At 29.0% G+C, this 23,364-nt stretch overlaps 3 long non-coding RNA genes and 2 pseudogenes across 3 annotated transcripts; 1 reads left to right on the top strand and 4 right to left on the bottom strand.

Annotated features, from left to right (window-relative positions):
* Window positions 1-1,114: 1,114 nt before the first annotated feature.
* Window positions 1,115-1,906, bottom strand: LOC122849171. The gene is made up of 3 exons (XR_006373522.1): window positions 1,865-1,906; window positions 1,678-1,775; window positions 1,115-1,443 (listed from the first exon to the last, which is right to left on the bottom strand). It is a non-coding gene; the product is annotated as an uncharacterized LOC122849171 (long non-coding RNA).
* Window positions 1,907-6,947: 5,041 nt separating this feature from the next.
* On the bottom strand, window positions 6,948-7,682 carry LOC122849165. The gene is made up of 3 exons (XR_006373517.1): window positions 7,450-7,682; window positions 7,288-7,362; window positions 6,948-7,188 (listed from the first exon to the last, which is right to left on the bottom strand). It is a non-coding gene; the product is annotated as an uncharacterized LOC122849165 (long non-coding RNA).
* Window positions 7,683-10,276: 2,594 nt separating this feature from the next.
* Window positions 10,277-11,273, bottom strand: LOC122849136 (annotated as a pseudogene).
* Window positions 11,274-11,538: 265 nt separating this feature from the next.
* Window positions 11,539-18,183, top strand: LOC122849110 (annotated as a pseudogene).
* Window positions 15,105-15,547, bottom strand: LOC122849172. The gene is made up of 2 exons (XR_006373523.1): window positions 15,368-15,547; window positions 15,105-15,303 (listed from the first exon to the last, which is right to left on the bottom strand). It is a non-coding gene; the product is annotated as an uncharacterized LOC122849172 (long non-coding RNA).
* Window positions 18,184-23,364: the final 5,181 nt, after the last annotated feature.

The raw sequence follows: 23,364 nt of genomic DNA, 5'->3' as shown, positions 1-23,364 counted from the left end.
CACCCGTATTCACAGGGCAAATTTTATACAATTTAGAGCTTTTTTTTGCCACTGATGGCGCTTATAAATTTTTTTTTATATAGATTTTACATATAAAAGCTCCACGAGCGTCACCGGTGGATGAAAAAAGCCCTAAATTGTAATGCCCTGTGAATACGGGTGCTGTTGTCCTTGTCGGTACAGTCACGTCAACTATAATTGGTTGAGACTACTGGAATATAATGTAACTTTTATACCGTGTAGTACTTGTTTGATTTGACGTTGACTGTACAAGATTTAATGTGCGCATGCGTGAGTGAGAGGGAAAGCCAACCAATATATTGCTATCTCTGGCGACACTCCGTGCATTGGCTAAGCATAGGAGTTCACCTTCCAGTTTTATTATATTTCAGTGAAAAAAGAGAGAGGGAAAGCCAACCAATATATTGCTATCTCTGGCGACACTCCGTGCATTGGCTAAGCATAGGAGTTCACCTTCCAGCAGTCCAATTCACAGGGCAAATTTTTTACAATTTAGGGCTTTTTTTTGCCGCTGATGGCGCTTGTAAAAATTTTTTTTATATAGATTTTACATACAAAAGCTTCACAAGCGCTGTGAGTGGTGAAAAAAAGCCCTAAATTGTAATGCCCTGTGAATTGGACTGCACCCGTATTCACAGGGCATTACAATTTAGGGCTTTTTTCATCCACCGGTGGCGCTTGTGGAGCTTTTATATGTAAAATCTATATAAAAAAATTTTTATAAGCGCCATCAGTGGGAAAAAAAAGCCCTAAATTGTATAAAATTTGCCCTGTGAATACGGGTGCTGCTGTTTTATTATATTTCAGTGAAAAAAAATTTTTACAAGCGCCATCAGCGGCAAAAAAAAGCCCTAAATTGTAAAAAATTTGCCCTGTGAATTGGACTGCTGCCGCACCCGTATTCTCAGGGCAAATTTTATACAATTTAGGGCTTCTTTTTGCCACTGATGGCGCTTATAAAATTTTTTTTATATAGATTTTACATATAAAAGCTCCACAAGCGCCACCGGTGGATGAAAAAAGCCCTAAATTGTAATGCCCTGTGAATACGGGTGCGGATTATTAATTATCCGATTCATATCAACCTCAAAACGTCAAAATCTGTCAACTTTTATATTACTTGTTATACTTATATTTATCTCTTTACATCAATATTATTGCTAAAAATAAGTTCAATAATAATTTATTTTGAATAATATATCCATATACAGCCCAAATTTACGTTTGATATCGTTAATATTCTGTTTTTATTATCTCTGGCTTTGCTCTGGTTTTGCTCTGGCTATGGCGACAAAAGCGATATCATTTTCTTCTGGCTTAGCTCTCACCATTTCCGCCAGGGTTAACAGAGGAGTAATTGTGATAAATATTAGAAATAATTGTAATTATCATCATTGTATACTGGCCACCTCAGACAAGTAGCTGAAAGATAATGTAATTGTATAATGAAATTATATAATATAATTGTAAATGAAAATAAATTTTTTATTATCAACTTTTATCAAAATTATCTAAAAATACAACTCTTATTATGAATTTTTTTTTTTACTTTTTAAAAATAACAAAGTGACGTTTCATGCGTTACTTATAACTTATAAGTACAATATCTTCACCATCTTTTTCTTAATATGAAAGACCAGTTGGATTTAAAATTACATTTAGAAGATCACTGAATTTTAGATGGCTGTTAACTTCTTCGAAGATAATGTCAATTTGTATTGGTTGTGGCCACAAATAGCTTTCATTGTTCTTTACTGAAAAAAACAGATAATAAAATAATGTATAGTAAATAATGAATAAATGATAGTTTTAAGCAATAGTTTTTAAAGAAATATTGACTTACGGTGTAACTATAAGTCACTGAGATCATTTTTAAATAGTTTTGTGTTGAACTGCAGATAACCAAGACAATATGCTACTAGTAAATTACCGGAAATTTACTGGTAAATACAAAATATTTCAAAACACAGGTAAACGGAAAATTACTGGTAGATTACTGGTAAACATTTGCCACAAAGATTATCAGAAAATTACTGATAGATTACTGGTAAACATTTACCACAAATATTATTGGAAAATTACCGGTAGATTACTAGTAAACATTTACCAAAAATATTATCAGTAATCTACCAGTAATTTTCCAGTAATCTTTGTGGTAAATAATTAAAAGTTATCTACCAGTAATTTTCTGATAATCTTTGTGGCAAATCTTTACCAGTAATCTACCAGTAATTTTCCGGTAATCATTGCAGCTAAAATGATAAAGATTTCCAGATCCAGATCTGGGGATCTTTATCAAATTGTATTTTTCGAACATATTTTTTTTGTTGCTCATCTTGATTTTCCACTTTGCGTATAATAAAGAAAGAAAAAAATATGCGACACATATGATATTTATCAAGCTCGTATTTCCGAAAAAAAATCAGCATATCGAGTAATCAATATTATATTTATTTTACGAAATTGAATAAATAAATCTTTTTTATAAATTTTTCTATTTCTACAAAAATTTCTGGAATCAATTAATAATTAATATCATGTATACATAAAAATATTCCTTAGCTTAAAAATATTCCGTAGCTAAGGAAAAGATGTAGCTAAGAAATTAAGGTTGCCAAAGAATTATGTTTTAAGGAAATAATGTTACTTAAAATATAATTCTTGCAATAACTTAATCCTTTATCTTTCTTCTACTGCTTTTTCTTGGATATTTGCATTTTTAAAAAAAAATTTACATGTATTTTATTTATGAAATAAATAAAAAATGTCCAAGGAAAAGATGTAGCTAAGGAATTAGTGGGGGGGGGGGGGGCATAAGTGATATGTTCCCTTATTTATCGTTTTTTTCTTTATATTCAGTCACTTTTCTATATTTTCCTTTGTATTCACTGATATTTTCCCATATTTATCGTTTTTTTCTTTATATTCACTGATTTTTCTTTGATATTTTTCTATTTTTTTCTACATTGTTCTTTACATTTACTGATATTTTCCCATATGTATCGTATTTTTTTTCATATTCAGTGATTTTTCCTTGATATTTACTAGTATTTCCCTGATATTTTCCCATAATTATAAGAGTTTTCTTTATATTTAGCGCTTTTTTCTTTATATTCAGTAATTTTTCCTTCATATTTACTGATATTTTCCCATATTTATTGTTTTTTTTCTTTATTTTCAGTGATTTTTCTATATTTTCCTTCATATTTAATGATGTTCCCCATTTTTATCGTATTAGATTAAGGGACTTAGAAAGTTTTCGGGGAGGGGGAGGGTCTACCATGGTTGGGAGGGGTCCAGATAAAAAGCGAAAACAATAGGAAATTAAAATTCCCTAAAAAAAAAATTTACATGTATTATAAATTTATGATAAAATAAATAAAAATGTCCAAGGAAAAGCAGTAGCTAAGAAAAAGATGTAGCTAAGGAATTAAGGTTGCCGAAGAATTATGTTTCAAGGAAATAATGTTGCCAAAGAATTATATTTTAAGCAACATTATTTCCTGCATAATTCTAACAACTTTTATTTTTATGATAATACATGTAAATTTTATTTTAAAAAATAAAAATGTTTAAGGAAAAGCAGTAGCTAAAGAATTACAGTTGCCAAAAAAATTATATTTCAAGCTACATAATTTTTTTGGCAACTTCAATTTCTCAGCTACATTTTTTCCTTAGCTACTGATTTTCCTTGGACATTTTCATCCACTAAATGAATAATACTCATGTAATTTTATTTTTTAAAAATAAAAATGCCAAAGGAAAAGCAGTAGCTAAGGACAAGATGTAGCTTAAAAATTAATGTTCTTACGTAAAAATATTTCTCTACGCACTATCAATTGTGTGTTATGGCGTCTTTTACAAAATTAGTCTCAAAAAACAATTTGTAGAATGGTTTATCAGAAAGTATGTAGAATATTTCTGAAAACAGTTTGTCATTTTTGTTATAAATTTTATTGAAAAACTTTAGACGAAATTTTCTACAAATATTCCTGAAATCGATTAATAATACTATAATATAATTATAATATTGCTGTTTAAAATAAATAGTTATATCTATTGATTACCTGCAATGTGTTTAGAATTTCCTCGGGGAAATTTTTTTTCTCCTTCTACCAATTTTTTCTGAATGTCTTCGATTTTACAAAATCGGAGGAAATTGGAACAATCATTTTCGCCAAAATAACACGGTATCGCTTAGTATTTATTTTCTTTAAAGATATTTTTTGTTATACACACAGTAGAAAATTGAAGATGCATATAATTTTTTTTTCAATCATGATTAAAAATATAATTTAAATATAATTTGTTCAAATATGAATATACCCGAGGAACGAAGTTAATATATATCTTTATATACCTTTATATATTCACATATAACTTTATAAAATTTTATATAATTTTATATAATTATATTAAAATTTGTAGAATTTTTAAACTCTCTATATATAATTATATACAACTTTATACGGTTATATACAGCTATATATAATTTTATAAAGTTATATATAAATGTGTACAAAGTTGTGAACGATTTGTGTATAAGTATTTATAATTATATAAAGCTATATATTTCTATATGTAGCTGTATAAAGTTTCATATAGTTTTATAAAAGTATATAAACTTGTATATGAATATACGAAGATATTTTTACTCAAGGAACGATCGTTATAAAGGTATATAAAGTTATATATAGTTATATAACTTTATATACCTTCATAAGGTTATATATAGCTATATATAGCAGTATAAATAAGTTTTATACATGTACAGTTTTATATAATTATATTAACCTTTATAGAAAATAATATTTATAAATTAGTGAACCAAAGTTACAAATAATAATATAGAGCGAGTTCATATATTCGCTGGCTTCTTTAATTGGAATAATGTGTTCTATTCGGATTCCAACAGCATCATGAACGAAAAATGATAGGTTACTATCGAAAAAAAGGTCAATAAGTATAATAAGTATGTAAGCAAAGAAGGTATAAGGTAAATAGAGTTTACACGGAAAAAAAATTTCATCAAATTTTACTATGCTGCCACATTACCAAAGAACTATCTTTTGACTATTAAAAAATTTACTATCATTTTAACGAAAAAAAACAATTGTAGTTCTGAAAAATTAAAATGTACCATAGCAATTTTCTTACGTTTTTTTTTGCTATTTCCCGATGAAAAAATTACAACGCATAAAGAAATTTTTACAGAAACCATATTTACAATAATCCAGCCTAAAAATTACATTGCACCATAGCAAAAAATATTTTTTTTTTTTTTGCTTTGTATATTTATAAAATTTACTCTGCTGTTGTGGACAAAATTAAAATGATCCTCTGAAAATTTACAATGTCGCATAGTAATTTTAATAACTTAATAACATATTTAAAATTACAATGGGGCATAGCAAATTGATGACGGACTCAGAAATGTCAACTGCCCCCACTTTTTAGTCGACTGCGCAGGCGTGACTTTTGCTTGTTGATGTAAAGCAAATAAATTTTTGTATTCACATGCGTTATCGTGGCGCATCGGGTACTGCGTCGGGTTAGTAACCGAAAGGTATGGGGTTCAAGTCCTGAGCGTGGACAGTTTTTTATGTCTAAATTTTGCGTTTGACCATTTTAAAAGACAGTTACATATACATTTATACAATTTTATATACCTTTATACACTTGTATAAAATTTTATAAAAGTAATAGTTATTGATCTTTATATAAAACTTTATACAATTGTATGAAGTTTTATATAGTTATATAAAGTTTTATACAACCTGTTATATATAGCTTTATAAATAAAGTGGCAATATAAAACCATATATAACTTTATACAACTTTATAAAATTTTATATAATTATATAAAGTTATATATAAATTTCGTTCCTCGGGATATATATAATAACTATCGTAGCTGCCATCCTTACCGAAAAATTATTGGTAAATTACTGGTAAATATTCACCTTAAAGATTGCTAGAAAATTACTGGTGGATTACTGGTAAACATTTACCACAAAGATTATCAGAAAATTACTGGTGGATTACTGGTAAACATTTACCACAAAGATTATCGGAAAATTACTGGTAGATTACTGGTAGTGACTACTATAATGATTACCGGAAAATTATTGGTCGATTACTGGTAGCAGTTGCCACAAGAATTACCGGTAAATTTCTGGAAGTTTTCGTATTTAGTTACCGGTAATTTTCGTATTTAGTTACCGGTAATTTTCAGTAATCTACCGGAAACTGGTTATCTGATGTCTACCTAAAGAAGTTCAGATGTTAAAATGATATAAGATCATGCATGACACTGCTGTTGACAGCGTCTTAACAATATCCCAAGCACATACATTCATTATGATAATTTCCATGAATCGTGAATTATTAGGTATAAATATTGTATATTATCCAAATTGTTGTCACCGTCTTATCAATTTAAACAAAATAATTCAATAAACAATTATCACTGAATATGACAGACCATACACAAACCATTTGTTTTGATCAAGAAGACTAGAAATACAGGAGGACGAACTTGCCTCAAAAAACCGTTCCGCTATGTGATCGCCGCATAATTGAGGGGCGCTAGCAGTAACACGGTAACGTGCGCGACTTGTATTGCTTTTTTTTTACAATGCGCACAATACAAACATACTCTGACAAACACTAATAAAGCATTATACACATGATGATTGTCAGAGTATGTTTGCATTATCGTGCTTTTCGGCACCGTCGTATTAGCGCCCATCTCTGGCGATCTAACTGATTACTGAGCGAGAGATAGGGAGTAAGTCCTCCTGTATTTCTAGTCTTCTTGGTTTTGATTTGTTTATTAATAATAATAACAATATTAAATATAATATGGCGAATAATGCATGCGCGCGTCGATTTTTATTTTTCTCTTGCGTGCGTACGTGTAATCGTACGATTGCAAGTACGCAAACTTTGGTGTTTTCTGTGTGCGTTCGTACTAAATAAACAAGTGCAATATAATTCAAAGCATTATAAAGTATCACGAGTATCATTCGGTACATTTCTAAGCTCTGACTTAAGATGTTTGTAAAACCAAGATTGAGTACCATCATCATGTAATTTTCATTGTCATTTAAAATATATTAGTCATCAGAAGTTAGAGCAATATAGTTTTAGATTTAATTGTTGGACCTGTATATAAAAAAGCATTGGCGTTAGACAAAAGTGCATTAACCGGTGCAATATCGATATTTCTTTTTTTATTTAAAGGTATTCCAAATGTTTCCTCACCATCTGTCACTTGAGCAACCAATTTTTGATCTTGATTCGCCATGACAATTGAAAAAATAAAAAAATACTGATAATCTAAAATCGAAATCATTTAGATTATTTCTCTATGACAAAATAAATAAATATATTGTAGTAAATCGTAAATATAAACTATTTACTCACAACATAATATTAACAACAATGGATGATGGTTATTTGCAGCAAGTTGAATGAACAAAACCAATTATTAAGTAGCAAATAATAGGTAATTTTAATTAAGTAAAAATATTATTCAAATATTGTTTTAATTAATAATATGACAACATAAAATTCAAGCTTGTCAGCTAATGAAAAGTACTTGTTTACATTTTCTGTATATAAATACTGATGAATACAGCCCCATGTTTGGCTGCGCTTATATGCCCTAAAAAAAACGTAAAAATCGCAATATTTTTAAAAATCAACAAAAATGCTGTGTGTCATTTACACAGCACACGAAACTCAATAAAATGCTGCTGTGTTATTAACACACGACGGTTGGTAACACAGAACACACGATGGCACTCCAGGGCTTCCGTACCAGGGCTTCCGTATAGAACCGCTAACTTCACACTAATTTTTTTGGATACAGCCAACATTAAAAAATACAACAACAATGGTTAGCGTTATTAATAAATTTGGTTGTTTATATTTACACATGTATAGTACATATGTATAATGATTAACTGTCAAAATATCAAATTGTCAACAAATAAGAAAGGTTATATTTTTATTTATTTTTTATGCGTTTCTAAGCAAGTTGGTACAGCTGAAACAATTTCAAAAAACGATTAAAACGCCGCCCTATAGCCGTCATATGTGAACTATTTCTGCCATATCGCTATGGCATGGAACTTGTGTCACTATATCTAACTAGAAATTTACTAGAAAATGGCCGTCGAGGACTATGTTGAAAAAATGCTGCACCCGTATTCACAGGGCAAATTTTATACAATTTAGAGCTTTTTTTTGCCACTGATGGCGCTTATAAATTTTTTTTTATATAGATTTTACATATAAAAGCTCCACGAGCGTCACCGGTGGATGAAAAAGCCCTTGTATATTGCAATACGAATTTGCTACAGTATTTAGCATAAAACTGCTAACTTCACACTAGTTTTTTTTGATACAGCCAACATTAAAAAAATACAACAACAATGGTTAGCGTTGTTAATAAATTTCTTTGTTTATATTTACACATGTATTGTACATATGGGGCATTCTTAGTCAAATCACGGGGTCATCTGCCTGACCCCCTACGATTTTGATAATATGGGCTATTTTTGGTTGATTTTAGGCTGAAATTAAGCCTCTAATTTTTTTAGATTTTTTCATTAATTTTTCTAGACTCCATCATCTTGAATATCACTATTTTTGCAATTTCTTAAAAAGGACCATTTTTTTTTTTTCTGAATTTTTTTTCACAGAATCAGGTATACAATACACGCATTTTAAGCACAGCAAAAATCTGGGTCCTGCACCCGTATTCACGGGGTAAAATTGTTCTCATTAGGGCTTTTTTTTTCCGCTGATGGCGCTTGACAAAATTTTTTTTTTATATAGATTTCACATAGAAAAGCTTCACAAACGCCACCATCGGAAAAAAAACGCCCTAATGAGAACATCCTCTGAATACGGGTGCAGAAATATAAATATTTTTTTTTTATTTTTGAAATTTTTATTTTCAGCAAAAAAAGTTTCTAAAAATGCCGAAACAGAAAATTTACCAAGAGAAAATCTAGTTTTATTTTATTTTTTTGAAATCAAAAACTTATATATTATAAACTTATATTCATTTTGGAAAAAAAAAAATTTCAAAAATAAATAAAAAATATTTATATTTCTGGACCCAGATTTTTGCTGTGCTTAAAATGCGTGTATTGTGTACCTGATTCTGTGAAAAAAAATTCAGAAAAAAAAAGTGGTCCTTTTTGAGAAATTGCAAAAATCGTGATATTCAAAATGATGGAGCTTAGAAAAATTAATGAAAAAATCTAAAAAAATTAGAGGCTTAATTTCAGCCTAAAATCAACCAAAAATAGCTCATATTATCAAAATCGTAAGGGGTCAGGCAGATGACCCCGTGATTTGACTAAGAATGTCCCATATATATAATGATTGACTGCCAAAATATCAAATTGTCAACAAATAAAAAAGGTTATATTTTTATTTATCTTTTATGTGTTTGTAAGCAAGTTGGTATAGCTAAAACAATTTCAAGAAACGACTAAAACGCCCCCTTATAGCCGTCATATGTGAACTTTTCCTTTCATAGCGGCGGATAGTGCTATACTGCTATGGCATAGAACTTGGTCGAAAAACTATGCTAGTGGCCACAAGCCTTTATCGAAGTCTGCCCTCAAATCTCTAAGAATGAAACTTAGGCATGGAGGTGAATATTCACCTCCATGAACTTAGGTCAAGTTAAATATTTAGCATAGTTACACAAGCAACCCTGGATACCAAATATCAATTTCTTTCTTTTTTAATGTGTGATGTTATCAATCATTTATTTCATTTTTTCATGAACATTATTTAATGTCAAATTCGTATTATTCCAATGCTATGTAGATGTAAAATAATTTGGTGCTGTAATTTTATTTATAAGCTCTAGGATGTTTTTAATTTTTTAAAATTTACAAAACTAAAGTGTCTTTTAATATTAATTGTTTATCATTTCATTTTTTTAGAAGAAAAATGACTTTTATTCTTAAAATATCTCAAAGTTATAAAAATATACATGAACTTGCATTACTTGATATATTCTTGATTATTATTTTTATAAATTTATTATTATTTATCATGATAGTTATTATTTCATTTCAAAAATACCTGCAACCTTCTTTTTATTTTTTAGAGTAACAAACTCAACACTTTTATTTAATTATTATATTTTTATTTATGTATTTTTTTTTTAATTTCAGTTATCTGGTATTGATTAGTTTCTCAATTTTTAAAAATTGAAATATGGGTCAGTTTTTTCGATTCATCTTATTGTGGAATACCGTTGGAATTCATTTGTAAGAAATTGTCCGGGAGGTGAGGTACTGAAGAGCTCAAAGAATCTTGAGCTGGACTGTGAACTTTTATTTGTCGCATATGTGTGTGCCATTTTGATGATTACTTATCACGGCAATTTGAATCATGAATGTCCTGATTGCACGATCATTCATATCTTTGATTGGAATTACAACCCATCCACTAGGTTCATTTAAATCCATAACTTCAACTTCTTGAAGATCATTAAAATTTGTCCCTGCCCTGATGCTAATTCTGTTTCGAAAATATATCAGTTAGATGACTGTGAATAACACGGATAAATTAAATTTCCTGTTCAATTGAAAAATGTAAATGTGAATACCAATATTTGTTAAGGACGATTTACCTGCTTGGAGTGTAACTTTCGTCGAGTTTGTAATCAGTGTAGATACAAATATCTCTAATTGTTGTTTTTTTACGAAATTGGATGTTTACTAAATGCGGAAGTTGACCATCAGATTGCCAATAAGTTTCAGTTACATTATCACGTAGTTGATCAACTCCAAAACCTGGCTTACAACTTGAAAGACTCCAAATTGCATGATTTCCAACTTCTCGAACGTGACCAGCGAATTCTTCTTGAACTGGATCGATATCACCTGAAATATCTTGAATAATATAATGGTATAGTATAAGTATAAACAAGTATAAATATGGATAAATTCTACCTCCAGAACTGTTTTTACTACTCATTTTCTATGAGAGTTTTAATAATAGAAATAGATATCTGTGAATTGTCTGTTAAGAAAAATGAATGTGATGTGCACTATTGATGAAAAATCATCTACAGTTGAGCTTGCCAATGTTAATTTCGGGGTAAGACTAACGCATATAAACATGAAGGCTCGTTCCTTTGCGTTCGGTTCGAATTCGGTTTTTTCAAGCCTCACGGACGCTTCATGTTTATATGTGTTTGTCTTAACCCCGAAATTAACATTGGCAAGCTCAACTGTAACTGATAGGTTCATTCCGAAGAGTTAAATATTATTCTACTTTTTCATTAATTTCAATTGCTGCAGTCCAATTCACAGGGCATTACAATTTAGGGCTTTTTTCCTCTACTGGCGGCGCTTGTAGAGCTTTTGTATGTGAAATCTATATAAAAAAAATTTGACAAGCGCCATCACCGGCAAAAAAAAGCCCTAAATTGTAAAAATTTTGCCCTGTGAATTGGACTGCTGTTCTTCGATATACTGTAGAATTTCGAAGGTTTGTATGGAGACCCGGCCTCTAGTCTTCTTAGTTTGTATGTAAACAAATAAAGTGCTCAGTCAAGAAGTGATACTAGTATACTAATCTTCTTGTGCTTAGTGATAGACAGGGATGAACATATTGTGGGTTTTCAAGTTGTTTACAATTCCATGGATAAAACATTTGAAACGTAAGAAACAGGATAAATCCATATATGTAATACTACTATATTGCTAATATGGCCGTTTTGTGTCTCTGAAGGCAAGAGCGTCGACGATATTTCCTTCTTTTTTCAGAGCAGTAAAAAATGAGAAAGAGTAGGGAGCGTAGGGAGGGTTCGGATTAACTTCACAACTCACCAACACAATGTATACATATGTATATGTATATTGTATACATATGCATATGTCTATTGTATACATATGTATATGTATATTGTATACACATGTATACAAATATATTTAAATGTACGAATAATTATATTATTTGAATAATAAATATTGAATAAAGTAAAATAATTTTTTTCATTCATTTTTTTTTTTTTCATTTAATTATTTCAAAATATTTTATTTTATTTATTTAATATACGTGAGAAAGTAAAAATAGGATTGGTGAGTTGTCGAGTTAATCCGAACCCTCCCTACTCTTTCTCATTTTTTACTGCTCTGAAAAGAGAAGGACATATCGTCGACGCTCTTGCCTCCAGAAAAGCTCCACTTATTGGGAAGATAGGATGTTAGCAATATAGTAGTATTACATATATGGATAAATCACGCGTTTAAATCAGTAGAAATTACTATATATTACCAAAATATCACTGAAAAGTGTAGTTGTGTGTAATGTGTGTGCAGTGTATCTAGTGTTCAAAGCTTGGATCACGGAGGCGCCATGTTCAAAATTCCGGCAGCCATGTAAAAACGCAAACTTTTTGCGTGTCGTGAGTTTGAGCCATTGGGTGCATTCCTTTAATAAAAAATTTTTTTTCGTTTTGCAATTTCGCCCTGTAATACCAGCCAAAATTTTATAGGAAAAAGCTGTTTCGTGTAGTGGCAGTACTGGCACATGACATTATTTTTTTTGGCCTTCAATTATTAGATGGATAACTGTTCAATGTTTATATCAAACTGAAATAAATAGAAAATTGACTTGTTGTGATTGTTTGTTATTGTCACATAGCTCATACCACACATTATCGTAAACTGTAAAGCCTGGAATATTGCATAGAGAAATTTATCACTTTTGTCGTTTTTTCTGTTTCTAGTTTTTAGTCGGTATTACAGGGCGAAATTGCAAAACGAAAAAAAATTTTTTATTAAAGGAATGCACCCCTTTATCTGAGTCGAACAGTACAATTAGAGTCACGGAAGTCAACAAAAAGTGCTTATACCACGGAATTTACCACCGCCATATTGAAAACAGCAGCCATATTGGCCGCCATACTGCCGCTAACTTTAGTGGTCCCATGAGTTCGCACCCACAGGGCAAATTTTTTACAAGTTAGGGCTTTTTTTTGCCAGTGATGGCGCTTGTAAAATTTTTTTATATAGATTTCACATACAAAAGCTCCACAAGCGCCGCTAGTGGAGGAAAAAAGCCCTAAATTGTAATGCCCTGTGAATTGGACTGCTGGAATATATTAAAGTATGCCAATATGAAAAAAGATGTCAACTTTACGGAAGTCGGGTAAGGACAGTGAGTGCTTACGTGCAATCGTACGAACGCAAACAGCAGTCCAATTCACAGGGCATTACAATTTAGGGCTTTTTTCCTCTACTGGCGGCGCTTGTGTAAATATGTGACAGCTATATAAAAAGAATTTGACAAGCGCTTTCACCGGGAAAAAAAAGACCTAGATTGTAAAAAATTTGCCCTGTGAATTGGACTGCGGCACCCGTATTCACAGGGCAAATTTGATATAATTCAGGGCTTTTTTTGCCACTGATGGCGCTCCGCTCCAAGCGCCACCGGTGGATGAAAAAAGCCCTAAATTGTAATGCCCTGCATTCGTATTCACGGGGCAAAATTGTTCTTATTAGGGCCTTTTTTTTCCGCTGATGGTGCTTGACAAAATTTTTTTTATATCGATTTCACATAGAAAAGCTGCACAAACGCCACCATCGGAAAAAAAACGCCCTAATGAGAACATCCTCTGAATACGGGTGCTGTGAATCGGACCGCTGCTGCCTACCAACACAACACAACGGGCGCATGTAGCAAGAGTGGGGCAAATTTTAAAATAAATTTTACACTTTAGGGCTTTTTTTCCGATGGCGCCGCTTGAAAAACTTCTTGTCAAACCTCTATGCTAAATGTAATTCATGACTAGAGAGCTCATTTTTTTTGTGTTACGTTGGAGTTCACATCGATCATATGTATATGATTATGAGTTATGACATATGTATAGCTGTGTTCGATGGGTCGTCGGATAATTATGTCGAGAATAGCTATTTTGGTGAGGGCTCCATATACTTGGTTAGCAGGATTATGAAAAATAAAAAACTAAGATAAGATATTGAATCGTTTCGGAATGATTTGGGAACGTTTGGTAAATGATTTTCATCATTTGGGAATGCATAGTTTTATTATTATTTAATAATTAAAGAATTGGTTGAAATTTACTATATGTATGAGCAAAAGTCTATTGCGCATGAAGCATAATTTACACTGGCATCGCATTCCAGTAGAGCTGTTAATTAGCCGGCTATTTATTTTTTTGATGGGTTAATAACCGGTTTAAAACCAAACGGGGGCGGGGCATCGACACGCTTGCGCAAAATTTGAAGCTTCACGATAGGTCCAAAATCAGAGACTTATTTCAATGTTTAATATGATTAATTATTAATAATAAAAACAATAAATTATTATAAATAAATAAATTGTTATAAACAAACAAAATATAATATTTGAGTTATTTATATAAAATTCGGGTTAAAAAAAAAAAATTTTAATGATACATACTGAAGATAAAAATAAATATAAAAAACAATGATGATTGGGAATAATAAAAATAGCAAGACCTGTAGATTCCATATATTATATTTATTAGTAACAATGAATGGAAGAAAAATTGAGACTAATAATATTTTCAATATTATACAATAATATTGTAACAAGTAGAATAATACAAATTTAAAAATATACCATATGTTAACGTTTTTTATATTTTTTTATACCATGAACTTGTTGAAAACTAATAAAGCTTTTTATTTTCATTGTGGCATTATTTTGTCAATATTTTGCACTTGCAATTTGTCCTTAAAAAAAATAAATTAAAAGGAAAAAACAAAAAAATAAGCAATTTTTTCATGAGAAAAAAAAAAAAAAAAAAAAGGACAAACTCAACTAAAAACTAGATATGTTTTTAAATTTTATATGTTTAATTTTTGATGTACTTTGAACTTTAAAATTTAATACTTGTAACCCTTTTTTAAGTACAATAATGTTAATTTTAGTACCAATAAACTTGTCAATTGAGCCTTTGTTTTAAGTTATTTTGTTCTTCGTAATTAGTGCTACAACTTGCTCAGATGATTGTCTGACATCAATTTTATTTTTTGGCACAATCATTCCCATAAAATTTGTTTAAATTTCATCATCACAATTTTGACATTCTTGAGCAAGATGCTTCATCATTCTACCAGCATTTGAAACATATTTTTTTCCACAATATTTAAAACTTCCTGTCTTGTATTTGCATTCAGGACTTGCAACAACATTAAAATGTTTCCAAACCTCAGATTCAGAACGACCCATTGTTAAAATTGGTATCTATAAAATATATGGACTGTTATTAAATCTCTTTGAACTAAATTAAGCTACTTTTTTTACTTACATATATGACATATCAACAACAAAAATGTAGACTGTCAACTCTGGGTTTAACCTCACTTTTCCTTTTTACAAAAATCAAGTCTCTCTGGACTGAATATGATATACCCATCAACTGCAAATTATAATATTAATTGTTATATAATTATTTGAAATTTATCACTGATAATACTTATTTTTTAGAAAAATGTGCAAAAAAATATTAATAACAATAAAAATAAAAGTTGTTATGATGTTTACCTTTTTCACTGTCTTTTTTTATTCATAAATTTTTCAATTGACACTACGATTGAATTTTTGTTAACATAATTTAATTATTCATATTTTTTTTACATCAAATAAATAATATTTAATGTTAATATTATTTATAATAAATTAATATTTTTATTGTTAAAAATTAATAAATAGGGTTCTGACCTATTTACCATGGCATCTGGTGGCCGAATAGTAAACTATTTCCAAATGGTCGGAATCATAATAATCAAGAGGCACGGTAGTGCCTCGAGTCAAGTATGAGAAAGAAAGTTTATGTGTGTTGATGAGAATATGTGTGAGATGAGATTTTAACTACTACTACCGTGCCTTATTATACATCAAATATTTTGTCCCCTTCCGTCGCGAATCTATTAGAAATTTAATTAAAATATGATAGAGTTAAATGAGGATGCTGAGGTTTGGTAATGATCCCATAAATCGATGTCGAGCTTTTTTTTAAAAAAAAAATCAGATTTTTCCGTTGCTCAATTATATTTAAAGCATAATTTTGATATTTACGGTCTTTTCATTTTTCTCAAATCGACCAGATTTCTTCCGTTCAGTTGGTAATGGTAAACTTTGCAATTATTTCTTTTCTCTTTTTTTGTGTTGCTATATTGGCTGCACTGCATAATTTTATTATTATTTTATTTATATTCATTCATAACATAACCTCCAGAATATGTTGACTCTCACGTCAAATGCAGTTAAATGTAAGAAAAATAAACAACATAAACAACATAAATATATAAATAAATAATATAAATGAATATTGTTTATGATGAGCTCATAGTTCAGTAAAAAATCCCAAAATGCACTCATGATTCTTGACAGCATATAAAAAACATTCAAGAGTTGCTTGTCAATATGGTCCTGAAAAATGTCATCAAGAAATTCAGCATCTCATGACAAATATATTTTATTTTATATATACATACAAAACATCCACCGAAAATATTTAAGGTATGTATCATTTGTTCATTTATTTATTTATTATTTTACAAATTATCATTTTATAAATTTACAAGGCTGAAAGTGTATTTTCATTTGATACACCGCTAAAATAATTGTTTAAAAATAATGAATTTATAAATACTTCTAAAACATGAAAAAATTTATAAATTATTTAATTTATACTTCTAAACATGAAAAACATTTATAAATTATTTAATTTATATTATTCAAGGAATCACCAAATGGATTATTCATCAGTTTGAAAACATTTCTTGTTTTAGTCGTGACTTTGTTAAATATAATGAAACTTATGAAATAATAATGTTCCCAAATTTTACAAGTATGATATATCCATCAGTTGATTTACCAGAACAGGTATAAATAAATAACGCTAATAATAATATACAAATTGAAATATAAATAAACATATCAAAATTAATTTTACAGATAATAAAATCGATTACTGGAATATTAGAAGCTGAATCAGCAATTAAAATTGCTGAAAGAGAAGCATTAGCTGGTACATGGGATGGTAAAGCAAGAATAATAACAAAGTAATTATACAAAAAGATAATAATAAGTTTAAGTATAAATATTTATTTGTTTTTTTGAATTTTTAGACATGCAACAACATTGCCACAATTAAATAATGGTAAAAAAATACCACCAACTAATTGGAAATGTGAAAAATGTGATTTGACACAAAATTTATGGTTAAATTTAACTGATGGTAGTATATTATGTGGACGTAAATTTTTTAATGGTACTGGTGGTAATGATTAATGATCATGTAATTAAGCATTATCGTACAACTGGTTATCCACTTGCTGTTAAATTAGGTACAATAACAAAAAAAGGTAATGGTGATGTTTATTCATATGATGAAAATGATATGGTTGATGATCCAAATTTAATAATACATTTATCACATTAGGGTATCAGTATTTCAAATATGGATAAAACTGAAAAATCAATGATTGAACTTGAGCTTGATTTAAATCAAAAATTTGGTGAATGGGTTGCATTACAAGAAGCATCAAGTAAATTAATACCAATTTATGGTGCTGGTTATACTGGTTTAAATAATCTTGGTAATTTATGTTATTTAAATTGTGTTATGCAAACATTATTTATAATACCAGATTTTATTAAAAAATAAGTTGATGAATCAGTTAATATATTTAATGATAATTATAATGATCCAGCAAATAATTTCGATACACAAATATCAAAACTTGGTTGTGGTTTATTATCTGGTAAATATTCAATCGAACCAAATAATAATAAATTAAATTAAATAATGAAGATTATAATCGTCAAGGTATATCACCAAGAATGTTTGAAAATTTAATATCACGTGGACATCCTGGTTTTTCATCAAATCGTCAACAATTGATTGTTTTAAAATTAAAGTTGAAGAATATAGTAGTTCTGGTAAAGTAAAATATTCATATAGACCAGAATATTTATTACCATTACCAATACCACTTAATAGTGCAATTAATAAAGATGAAGTTAAGGGATTTCGTCGATTTTTTTCCGAATATGAGAATGCTTTGAAATATATACAGTAGATTCTTGAAATACTAATACATTTTATGTAATTTTTTGGTAATTGTTTGGAAGCTCGTTATTTTTTTATTAATTTTCAAAGTTGACAACTTTTAACATGGGCTCTTATGGAGAATACGATTTTTGTCAAAAAAAAAATCCATTAAAATACCAATATCTCCAATCGACAATATGACATCGTGAAAAAAAAACTATCGGGTTATAAAATGAGACAAAACAAAACGTATGGAAAAAAAATAAAAGAGGTTTGGAGCTTAGTTTTTTTACAATTAATAATTAAAGTATGAAAAAATTGATTTTTATGAGGAATTATTGAAAAATCACTAGAGACCTCTTGCGGATGACTTTGAGAAACACAATATTTCTATGAGTGCGAAAAAGACAAAAAACAGGAAAAATGTTGTCTCACTCTTCGTTTGAAAAAAAATCGACGAAATCCCTTAATACATATGAAAATGATAAAAAAGCAGCTGAACTAAATGGACAATCATTTGATAGAAATAATACAATTATTAGACCACATATTAAACTATCATCATGTTTAGAATCATGTTTATATTTATTAAAAAAACAACACTCACTCTTTTTTTACAACAATAAACCTAGATGGCATAAAAATCAACGTGTGAAAGAAAAAAAAATAAATAAATACCAATTTCACGTGATAACTATTGTTCAGTTGAGGAACAACATTCAGTAGATATTTGTATATACTTTTTTTAAGAAAAAAAAAAATTGGGGAATCAAAAATTGACAATAAATAAATTGTAAAAAAACTTTCTTTTGGTTTTGTTTTAATACAAATTATCTTTATTTAGTTTTAGTTGAGTCTTAATTTTTTTTTAATATTTAAAAGGTTATTTTTTTTTAGTTTTTCAGTATGTTTGTTTACTTATTTATCAAGAGGCACGGTAGTGCCTTGAGTCAAGTATGAGAAAGAAACGTATTTGTGTTGATGAGAATATGTGTGATTATGAGAGTTACCCTGGTAGAAATATTACTCCGGCATTATTCCGGCATTTCTCCGTTTTCGGCCCATTTCCGGAGAAATTACTCCGGCATGAGGTTGATGGCGGAGAAATTATTCCGGTATAAAAGTAGTGGCAGATTTATTTTTCCGACATTAATCTCATGCCCGAGTAATTTCTCCGGAAATGGGCCAAAAACGGAGTAATGCCGAAGAAAGCCGGAGTAATGGCGGAGAAATATTTCTACCAGGGTAACTACTACCGTGCCTTATTATACATCAAATATTTTGTCCCCTTCTGTCTCTAATCTTTTAGAAATTTAATTAAAATATGATAGAGTTGAATGAGGATGCTGAGGTTTAGTAATGATCCCATAGATCAATGTCGAGCTTTTTTTTAAAAAAAAATCAGGTTTTTTCGTTGCGGTAATATATATTTAAAGCATAATTGATATTTACGGTCTCTTTGCGTTTTTATCAGTTTTTATCAAATCGACCAGATTTCTTACGTTCAGTTGGTATAAAACTTTACAATTATTTTTCTTCTCTCTCCTAGACGTCTCTCTTTTTTTTAGTGTTTATATTTTAGCTGCACTGCCAATATTAATTTAAAGTGCGGACATTTAGCTTTCTGAAATTTTTTTTTTCAAAAAGACTTTTGCTATTTATATTTATACTTCTTTAATAATTTATCTTCATATGTGCATCTATTTTTTTATTATTTTTTTTTCTTTTAAATAATGCTAAAATGGCTACGTGCAATAGAACTCACATTTTCTTGATTTTTTTTTAACAGATTCTGCCAGATTATTTTTACCAGGGATAGGTTAAAACAAATCAATTACAAAGAATAATAAGAACTAGGGTGCTATTCTCGTATTGCGGGAATTATTGCAAGTCTTGCAATAACGATTCGCCGACAAGAAATATTAGTCTTGATAGAAAAACATGAAGGTGCTTTTTGTTGCTTTCATGTAAATTTTACCTAATTTTTGCATTTGCATACCACAATGGCAGCTTCACATGAGAGCAACAACAAGCGCCTTCATGTTTTTCTATATCTTAAGATAAAAAATATTTTTGTATGGGGTAGTCTAAAATAGACAAGCTTTGAACACCTTGTTTATTTTGATGATCAGGACGTATGATATGTTGTTATTTTTAATTGTAAACGATCAAAAGACTTTACAAAAAGATATGATATCAAACAAAAAACAAAAATAAATTTTTGTACAAAAAGGAGAGTCAAGTATTCGAAATTATTATTTTTTTTTTTTTAAACATACAAAAAAAGAGAATATCAAAAAAGTCAAGTACAAAAGTACTAATTTCTTTAAAAATCATTGACCCATATGAATGGTCTTAACTTTTGACAAAATTTTATACTTGACCCCGCCCGGTTCCTTTCAAATAAAATTTTGAGTCTTTCACACAAATTTAGACTCATCAATAAGAAGTGAAAAGTAGAAGCACTTCATCTGTATCAAATTGATTAATACGAATATGAAACATAATACGTATGTAATACTGAACTATCATACTTAGCCAACCACTCGTGAAAATATTTCTCCGCGATTACTTTGTATTTCTCCACGATTAGTCTGAATTTCTTTAAAATTAACCCATACGGAGAAATGTGTGAAAAAATTTTTTCAAATTTTTCTGAAATCGTTGTTAAGCGGCAAAAAATGACGTCAGTAATATAGTTCGAAAAGTAAAATGTAGGGGCGCTTTTAATCTATAATGCATAGAGTGGGTATAAGCATAAATAATAATGCATAAAGTCGGTATAAGCTTATCCCCCTTCTAATAATGCATATTGCATGATATATGAAAGATGTACATTATGTATAAATAGATATCCGTCGTCAATATTATAAACAATTATAAAAGTGTGTAGGCTTGAAACTTTATTTGGGAAGAACCGGGCGGGGTCAAGTATAAAATTTTGTCAAAAGTTAAGACCATTCATATGGGTCAATGATTTTTAAAGAAATTAGTACTTTTGTACTTGACTTTTTTGATATTCTCTTTTTTTGTATGTTTAAAAAAAAAAAAATAATAATTTCGAATACTTGACTCTCCTTTTTGTACAAAAATTTATTTTTGTTTTTTGTTTGATAATATAATACATACCGGACATACCAACACATACAAATAGTGGAGCCCTAGCGGAAGAGTCATTAATGACATGGGCGCTTATTCAATAGCAAATTAATAGCAAGTCAATAGCAAAAAGAATTATGGATATTACAAAGGCTCTACATTACACTAAACATATTAAATTGATCTACATAAATTAAGGAAAAAATTAACAATGTTCCTATCACATTATTATAGCGTGATTCGATGTCATTTCTCAATAATGATAGCGAAGAATGATGTTAAATTTTTTTAGGTTATGTCCGAGCTGTCATTCGTTGTTGTCTGAGTTTTGGTAATTTATGGAAACTTACCGCGAGAATGGAATGACATGAAACATCCACTCAATAAGCTAGTAGTTATATAAAAAATACAAAATACGATATTTATCATTGCTATTGTTTAATTGTTTATTATATTGTTTTAAAAGTTTTAATAACAATACATTTTTCGGTTTGTTCAACATCTGTCAGGATTGTCAGTCAATACAGTTAGTCAATAGCTAGTCAATAGCGTGCGCAAAAAATACGATATTTATTGTTATTGATTTATTGTTGTTGTTTAATTGTTTATTATATTGTTTTTTTTAAAGTTTTCAACAACAATACATGAAATTAAAAAAACAATATAATAAACAATTAAACAATAACAATGATAAATATCGTATTTTGTACTTTTTTGCTATTAACTAGCTATTGACTAGCTATTGAGTTGCTACGAATTTGCTATTGATCTGCTGTTGACTTGCTATTGACTAGATGTTGACGAATTTAAACGAAAAAAATTTTTTTTAATTTTATGTATTGTTGTTGAAAACTTTAAAAAAAACAATATAATAAACAATTAAACAACAATGATAAATATCGTATTTTGTACTTTTTTTGCTATTAACTAGCTATTGACTAGCTATTGAGCTAATTTGCTATTGATCTGCTGTTGACTTGCTATTGACTAGATAATGGACGAATTTGAACGAAAAAAAAAATTTTTGTTTTTTTAAATTTTATGTATTGTTGTTGAAAACTTTTAAATAAACAATATAATAAACAATTAAACAATACAATTATAAATATCGTATTTTGTACTTTTTTTTTTTTGCTATTGACTAGCTATTGACTAGCTATTGAGTTGCTACGAATTTGCTATTGATCTGCTGTTGACTTGCTATTGACTAGATGTTGGACGAATTTAAACGAAAAAAAAAAATTTTTGTTTTTTTAAATTTTATGTATTGTTGTTGAAAACTTTTAAAAAAACAATATAATAAACAATTAAACAATAACAATGATAAATATCGTATTTTGTACTTTTTTTTTTTTTGCTATTGACTAGCTATTGACTAGCTATTGAGTTGCTACGAATTTGCTATTAATCTGCTGTTGACTTGCTATTGACTAGATGTTGGACGAATTTAAACGAAAAAAAAAATTTTTTTTTTTTTTAATTTTATGTATTGTTGTTGAAAACTTTTAAAAAAACAATATAATAAACAATTAAACAATAACAATGATAAATATCGTATTTTGTACTTTTTTTTTTTTGCTATTAACTAGCTATTGACTAGCTATTGAGTTGCTACGAATTTGCTATTGATCTGCTGTTGACTTGCTATTGACTAGATGTTGGACGAATTTAAACGAGAAAAAAAATTTTTTTTTTTTTTATGTATTGTTGTTAAAAACTTTTAAAAAAACAATATAATAAACAATTAAACAATAGCAATGATAAATATCGTATTTTGTACTTTTTTTTTTTTTGCTATTAACTAGCTATTGACTAGCTATTGAGTGGATGTTTCATGTCATTCCATTCTCGCGGTAAGTTTCCATAAATTACCAAAACTCAGACAACAACGAATGACAGCTCGGACATAACCTAAAAAAATTTAACATCATTCTTCGCTATCATTATTGAGAAATGACATCGAATCACGCTATAATAATGTGATAGGAACATTGTTAATTTTTTCCTTAATTTATGTAGATCAATTTAATATGTTTAGTGTAATGTAGAGCCTTTGTAATCCATAATTCTTTTTGCTATTGACTTGCTATTAATTTGCTATTGAATAAGCGCCCATGTCATTAACAAGTCGCTATCAAACTGTTGTT

The sequence above is a fragment of the Aphidius gifuensis genome, linkage group LG2 (genome assembly GCF_014905175.1).
Source record: "Aphidius gifuensis isolate YNYX2018 linkage group LG2, ASM1490517v1, whole genome shotgun sequence".
In the NCBI taxonomy this organism is placed as follows: Eukaryota; Metazoa; Arthropoda; class Insecta; order Hymenoptera; family Braconidae; genus Aphidius; species Aphidius gifuensis.
This window is presented reverse-complemented; position numbering and strand designations above follow the sequence as displayed.